This window comes from Loa loa (assembly GCF_000183805.2).
Source record: "Loa loa unplaced genomic scaffold supercont3.131, whole genome shotgun sequence".
NCBI classification, from domain to species: Eukaryota; Metazoa; Nematoda; class Chromadorea; order Rhabditida; family Onchocercidae; genus Loa; species Loa loa.
This window is the reverse complement of record NW_018108311.1, coordinates 30,261-37,593: the sequence shown is the minus strand read 5'-3', so window position 1 is coordinate 37,593 and position 7,333 is coordinate 30,261.

Genomic DNA, 7,333 nt, shown 5'->3' with positions numbered 1-7,333 from the left:
CATTATTCTCAAGACGTAATCTTAACGAAATGAATGTTTGTTCTCATTAATTATGTAATTATTTGTTTGTCGGTTAAAATTAAATTTGTCACCATTTTATAAAACCACATACCTAAAAAAGAAGCGCAAAAGAAAAAAAAAAGAAAAACGAAATAAAAAGGAAAATAAACCAGTTTGACTTTAATTTTGACTTGTTTTTAAATTTCTATCAAATACATAATTATATTTAAATCGTCCACTTTTTTTTTTTTTTTTTTGATGAAATCACCAAGAGTTATTTATTAATTAGTTAATTAATTATATTTGCAATGGATAAATTAAAAAAAAAAGATGCATAAAATTATGATAGTTTAAATAAATAAATGGATAAAACACTATTAAATATACTAATATACTAAAATGTGCAATTTTACGTAAAATATTTACGTGATAGGATTGATCTGAGAAATCATTACAAAAGTAATTAATATTCGAGAATAAAAAAGAAAAAAAAATCCATGATAGATGATCATTGAAAATATCAAGTAAATTACGTGAAATTTGACGTAATCACAAAGTCATCATTTTTTTTCCTCACTTTACCGACAAAAAAAAAAGTTAAAGATGTGAATGAGTTACATCCATTGATGACAAAATTCAAAATAAAGTGAACTAGTAGATTAATCATTAAAATGATCAATTTATTAAAATGTAATCAATTTTAAATCTATCAATTGTTGTGATAAATTATATCAACAAAAAGGATGAAAAATGAGAAATAATTAATAATGAATTAAATTTAAATAAAGAAAAAGAAAGTTACTTAAAATTAATTTCATTACATTTTGTAATCATTTCATTTCTCAAATCTTTCACTCATTCTTTATTCTAATTTTATTTCTTTTTTCTTCTTTCTTTCTTTAGTCACAACAAATTTTGCCTTTTTCTTCTATTTCATATGATCATTTTGTTTTTTTTTAAATTTTCCTTTTTCTTTTGATATTTTCTCTTTCAGAAATTAACGTTTTGTTTTGTTTTTTTTTCTCTTTTCTAGGTAACTTTTTTTTTTCAATGATTGATAAATTTGTCGAAGATTTTATATAATTTAAATTTTTTTTGTTTTCTTGATGATTTCAATAAAAATTTCCAATAATTTTAGTAATATTTATCATATTGCATGATAAAATTTATCATTTGAAAATGTTGAAATTGAAGAATGAAATGAAATGAAATGAAACTTTTTGTGGCTCAAAACATTTCCTGATTATTTGAATTGAAAATGAATCAAATTATATGCAATACCTTTTTCCCCTTTTTAAATATCTGTTGAAATGTAATTTTATAAATTTAAAATATTACTCAACAAGGTAACTTTTTCCATTTAAAAATTAATTTTTATCCTTTTGTTTAAAAAAATTCCAAAATCGATAAATGATTAAATGAGAAAAAAAAAATCCATCACAAAGAATGATAAGAAATGATTACATTTGTTTTCCGTTTTTTTTTCCTTTTAAATTGAAAATGGTGACTTGAATTTTCACGTCATCACTTCCATCTTACCCCCTTTTTCACGTTTCTCTTTGTTAATTTAATTAATTCCATTTCCATCCTTACTCTATTCTTCCAACTCATTTCACTTCTCACTTTATGTTAGTTTAATTTAATTAATTGACTTTTTAAACCAATTACTTAATATGAAGCATTATGTAGGATTAAAATTGTTTTGGAAATTCTAAAATCGTTGGATGATTAAATGATAAAATTCATCAAAAAGAATGATATCAAATCATTCCAACCGGTTTCACATATTTATCAAATCATTTCATTGGATTTGTCATTTATATTTAGTAGCATTAATCATTATATTGCTATCATTCATTGTCTTCTCTTTAATTAGCCAAATATTGTTTTGATTATATAATTTATCAAATTATCATTGAATTACAATCGATCACATTTAATTCATTCTTTTTATCATTTCCTTCAATTGATTTCAAAAATTTTATTTATTTTTAAATTATTTTATACTTTCTTCGTTTCTCTACCAAAATTAAGCGATTTAATTGGAATAATAAATGAAAAAACAAATATCATGCATGGAATTTTTTAAGTAATTAATTCTTGTTTATAAAACATAAAATTTAAATTCATATATCCGCCATGTTAGTCTAGTTGTAACTTGAGGAAAAAAAAAATCAAAACTAACTTATTGCAATGATAATTTTTATATGAGAAATGAAAATTTTAAACTCTTTTATCCATTTCAAATTTATTCGCTTCTTTTCATCATCTCTTTCCTTTTTCATTTTCATCTTTATCTTACTGTAATAATATTTAATATAGCAATATTTGATAGGGTTAATAGTACTGGAAATGAATTTCCATTTTGAAATTGTTAAATTTCAAAATTCAATCATCGATATTCAATCTTTCTCGTTCCTACGGGTATTGGTAAAATTTTTGGGGATAATACCAATAAAAATTTATTTTACTTTTAATGAGGTTTTTGAAATGAACCAAACTAATTATCAGTTCATTAACAAATACACAGGAACTTTTGCGCATTAGTATTTATTGATTTCTTTCTCTGCGGTATTTCTTCCCGATATTTACTGCATCTCCAAGATATTTCATTGATTGATTTAAACTGATCAATTTTCTGCCTACTGATAAATTGTAATGATATTTGGAGAATATATATATATATATATATATTGAAATTTGGCATTAAAAATTTTTTTGGAAATACTTTTAAATTATAAACGAATAAAATGAGGAAAGATTTGTCAAATTTGTTAATTTCTCTTTGTCAATTCTATTTGAATGAATTCATGTAGAGGAGCAATTATTTTCAAATACTCATCAAACACCATTTCAAATTATATTTTAATTGTAATTTTATAAATTATTAAAATTTGCTAACATGCTAAAATGTTCTTTTAAATGAGAAAATTTTATGATTGCATCGAATGAATTTGGTACTACATATCATTTTTATCACTTGTCACTAATCCAAAACGTTGTTATCATCTTCAGATTAATGATAAGTGATAAAAAAATTATCTGCAACATCATGCATAAAACAATTGCTTTATTATCTTTCGATTTTTAGTTTCTTTCTTTTTTTCTACCTAACCATTGAGAAAAAAACTATTATCACTGTTAAATGATAGTATCATTGGATAAAAAGATTAGAAAAGCTCATTAAACATTTTCTATTACATCATTTTGTTGAATTTCATTTTTTGATTATCTTTTCATTTCTTCCTTTTTTTCTTTTTGAATATAATAAAGCATATTATTCCAATTCAAGTAATTATTTAATTTTAGGTTTTTTAATCAATTTTAAATGAATTCTTCAAATTCAAATTTCGTCCACTTTTGCCTTTTTTTTTCGGAAAATTAAACAAAAAAAACAAAAGATTTCTCGATTTTGTTTCATTTGCAATTATTGTCAATTCCTTTGTTTTTGTTTTTTCTTTTTCTATTTTTATATAATCAAAAAATTTTCTTTGCTTTGCATAATTTATTCATAATTTAAGCATATTTTAGCAATCCATTACTTAATTAACATTTAATCATTCTTTATTTAATTATTATTCCTTTATTTAATTATTATAAAATTTGATATTATTGAATTATAAAAATATTAGTTCATATTATCATTCAGTTTATTCATTGTTTCATTTTTTATTTTTACACTGTTTTTGGTTCATTTTTTTTCTTCTTTCTTGAATTTGTTATAAATACAGTCTATTAGTAATGGAATAACTAATAGAATACAGTAATGCTTTAAGTCTGTTTCCATAATTATGGGGTTAATTAATTCCTTTATAAACAAAATATCCCATTAACATTATAACACTTTTAATTTATTTCAATCTATTGCAAACAATTAAGCAATTTGCGATATATTAAATATTCATTCGTTTTAATTAGCTCAAAAATATTTATTCGGGAAAAAAATTACTTCTCTTTTTAAGAGAAAATTGCAAATTTTAATTAATGAAATTAAACAAAAAAGAGGCAGAAGAAAAGCAATGAAATTGAAAATTAAATGAGTAATCGACAAAAATGTATGAATGAAAAGGAAAACATTTAAAAAATATGGTAAGACAAAATGAATTTAACAAACAACTTCCATATTTTTACACCAATTTCACATCTAAAAATATTGCTTAAAACTATAGCACACACCCACACACACCTCACACACACACACACACACACACACATATGCTTACATACATGTGTACATGTATATTTATATGTATGTATATGTATATATATATAGATTTCTTTTTAACTTTTGTTTTTTTACTTTTATTTTTTTTACTTTTATTTTTATTTTTGTCCTTTACTTTTCATTTTTACTTTTTTTTCACATATATGTACATAATTAAATCCTTTTTCTTAACCTAAATGAAGCAAATTTTTAGAAAAAATAAATAAATCAAATTTAAATTTTGTTTCCAATTTTTTAATTTAAATTTTAGTATTGGAAAAAAAACTTTGAAGTGCTATAAAACATGAGAAAAAAAGATTTCTCATAATTAATTCCGGTTATTGTATCTGACCGGTTTTTAATTTTTATCTTCATTTATTTCTTATAAACTATCAAAAAATATGATCACATTTTTTTTTCCTACTGTTTGATGATACAATGCATCTCTGTAAATGAAGTGTCGTATTCCACGAGATTGTCACGTATTACACGTACAACGTACGTGTATATCATCTACATAATGATGATAGACAAATAAATATATATTTTTTATACTTGTTTACTTTTATTGTTAGTTTTTACACTTTTTTCTTATATACTTTTTTAATATTGTTATTAAGTGATGCTTTTCTTACTTAGACATAAGTTATGCCAACTAAGTAATGTGCATAATAATAAATATTAATGGTAATATATTGTAATACGCGTAAAGTAACACACGTACTTTATAGAATTTTTCACGTTAAGAATGAAATGACGTAATGTATCTCACGGGATTTTTCACGTTTGAAATGGAAAACTACCTATTTATAAAAAGAAAAAAAAAGAAACTCGGAAATTAATCGTATTAAATGGCGTAATATGTATTCAGTCCAAATTACACATTCAAATATTGAATTCTATATTTCCGGATTTTTCATGTGAATCGAAGAGGATCTATGTCAACGAATTGAAATCAAGTCAAATATTCCGTATCAGTTCAAACCGGAAAAGTTACTATTCGCTGTAAGATAATAATTTGAAATTATTTATTTGATTGGAGCAACAACAACAATCAACAAACAAATCATTAATTAAGTTGATCAAAGGCAATGATTTAATGATAAGAACTATATGCATTTTTTCGGTCCGTTTTTATTATTCACTCATCTAAAATCGAATAATTCTTGATTTTATTTTGCATACATTGCAAAATTTCATATTTTCCGGAAACATTAAAAAAAAATGATACCGGAAATTTAAGTAAAAATTTTCATCTATGCAAAATAACTTCTATTTATCAATTTTTATTATTGAAAATTTATTAAAAATTTTTTTTCAAATCAATATTTTTCTTTCTTTTTTTCGTTTTTTAATGATTTTTACAGTATCATATAATATTGTTTAGAAAAAAGAATAATTATCATAATAAATTAACTTCGAATAATTCAAAAATACCTAACCAGTTTTGCCAAAAAAAGCAAAGAATAACTATGCACACAATATATTTTCTAAAGTTAATATTACTTTTATTTGCTTACTTTTTTTCCTTTCATCAAATAAATGGTAAAATTTCTTTGAAGTAAACGTAAAAGTAAAAGTAAAAATAAAGGTAAAAGTAAAAGTAAGAGTAAAATTATTTTAGATAAAAGACAAACCATTGGTGAATAAAAGATAAACTTTTTTTAAATATCTTTTTCATTTCACAAATGAAAAGTGATATGTTGAAAAAGTTATGAAATGCAATTAATGAAACTTTTTAGTAGTTATTTATGATGTCAATTATAAAATTTTACACTTTTTATTGTCAGAATTTTCAATTAATGAACAAAAAAAAAAAGAAAAAAACATTCATATTATTCCGGAAATGTTGTAATTCGAAAACTTGTCTTCTGATAGATTCATATTTTCCACCTTAAATATTGCATTTCAGGTTTTTCATCCGGTTTTCGTTTAACTTTTATTATTCGTACCTTTTTCTCCTTTTACTTTTCGTTATTTCTTGCTACATTGTTTTATTTAGTTTCTAATAAAACCTAAATTTAATCTAATTATAATTTTACTTAATTTTCGCATATCCTATCATATTACTCGTTTTTTCTTTAAAAAAAAGTTTGTGCTTCTTTTTAAGTTCACCATCTCTGATATTCTTTTTCATTTTATCTTATGATAATATTTAATTTTTTATAACATTTAAAATTGTAATTGATGTCAATTGAAAGAAATAGAATTAATTTAAATAAAAATTCACAACAATTTTTCATATATATTGGAAAATTTGAATGAATTATTTTTTTAAATTAAAATGAAATTCAAGTAAGCTATTAAAATTCCAATTAATATTAATATTGGAAAAAAAGTCTTTCGTTTTTTTCAATTTTTTATTATCAAATAAAATTATATAAACAATAAATTATTATTTCATTGTTTTAGATCATTTTTTTTCCTTTTTTAGCAATTAAGCAAATATGTAAAATTCAACAAATAATTTCAAGGGAATACTTAAGATAATTTGAAATGAAATGCATTAAATTTGAATATTTCCTTTTGCGGATTTCCAGTAAACAAGGTCAAAAATCAAAGAATAAAAAGTTGCTAATTAAACAAATTGAATTAATCACAATTAATTAAATTTATAAGAGTTTTTTCTTTTTTTTTTACAAGTTCTAATGAAAAATATTCCAAACATAAAAAATTTAATTTTGATTATAGTAAAAGGACTAAACTTTTGTCAAATTTGTTTCATTTCATTTATTGCAGAAAAAAAAATGCTTCCTGACATGTTCAAATTATTATTGTCACTCATTGTCATCGTTCATATCACCTATGTGACGTCATTTTCATTACTTTCTCAAGCACCTCTTGATGAACGAAAACGCATGTTTTTTCTTTTCTTTTTTTTTTAAATTCATTTTAAAATTTAATCTTTTGGATTTTTCATTTTTATTTGATTTTTAAAATACAATTTTCCAGGATTTATATTTTCTTTTTATTTTTTGAAATTCAATTCGTTTTGTTATATGCAATAAACGGATGATAGTTGTACAGGTATAGCTGATACTTAGAAATGAACTTGTCATGACAGAAATGACATAAGTCTTGAAAATTACCTGAACAATTTTTGATTGACTTGAGAAAAAAAAAAGCAAA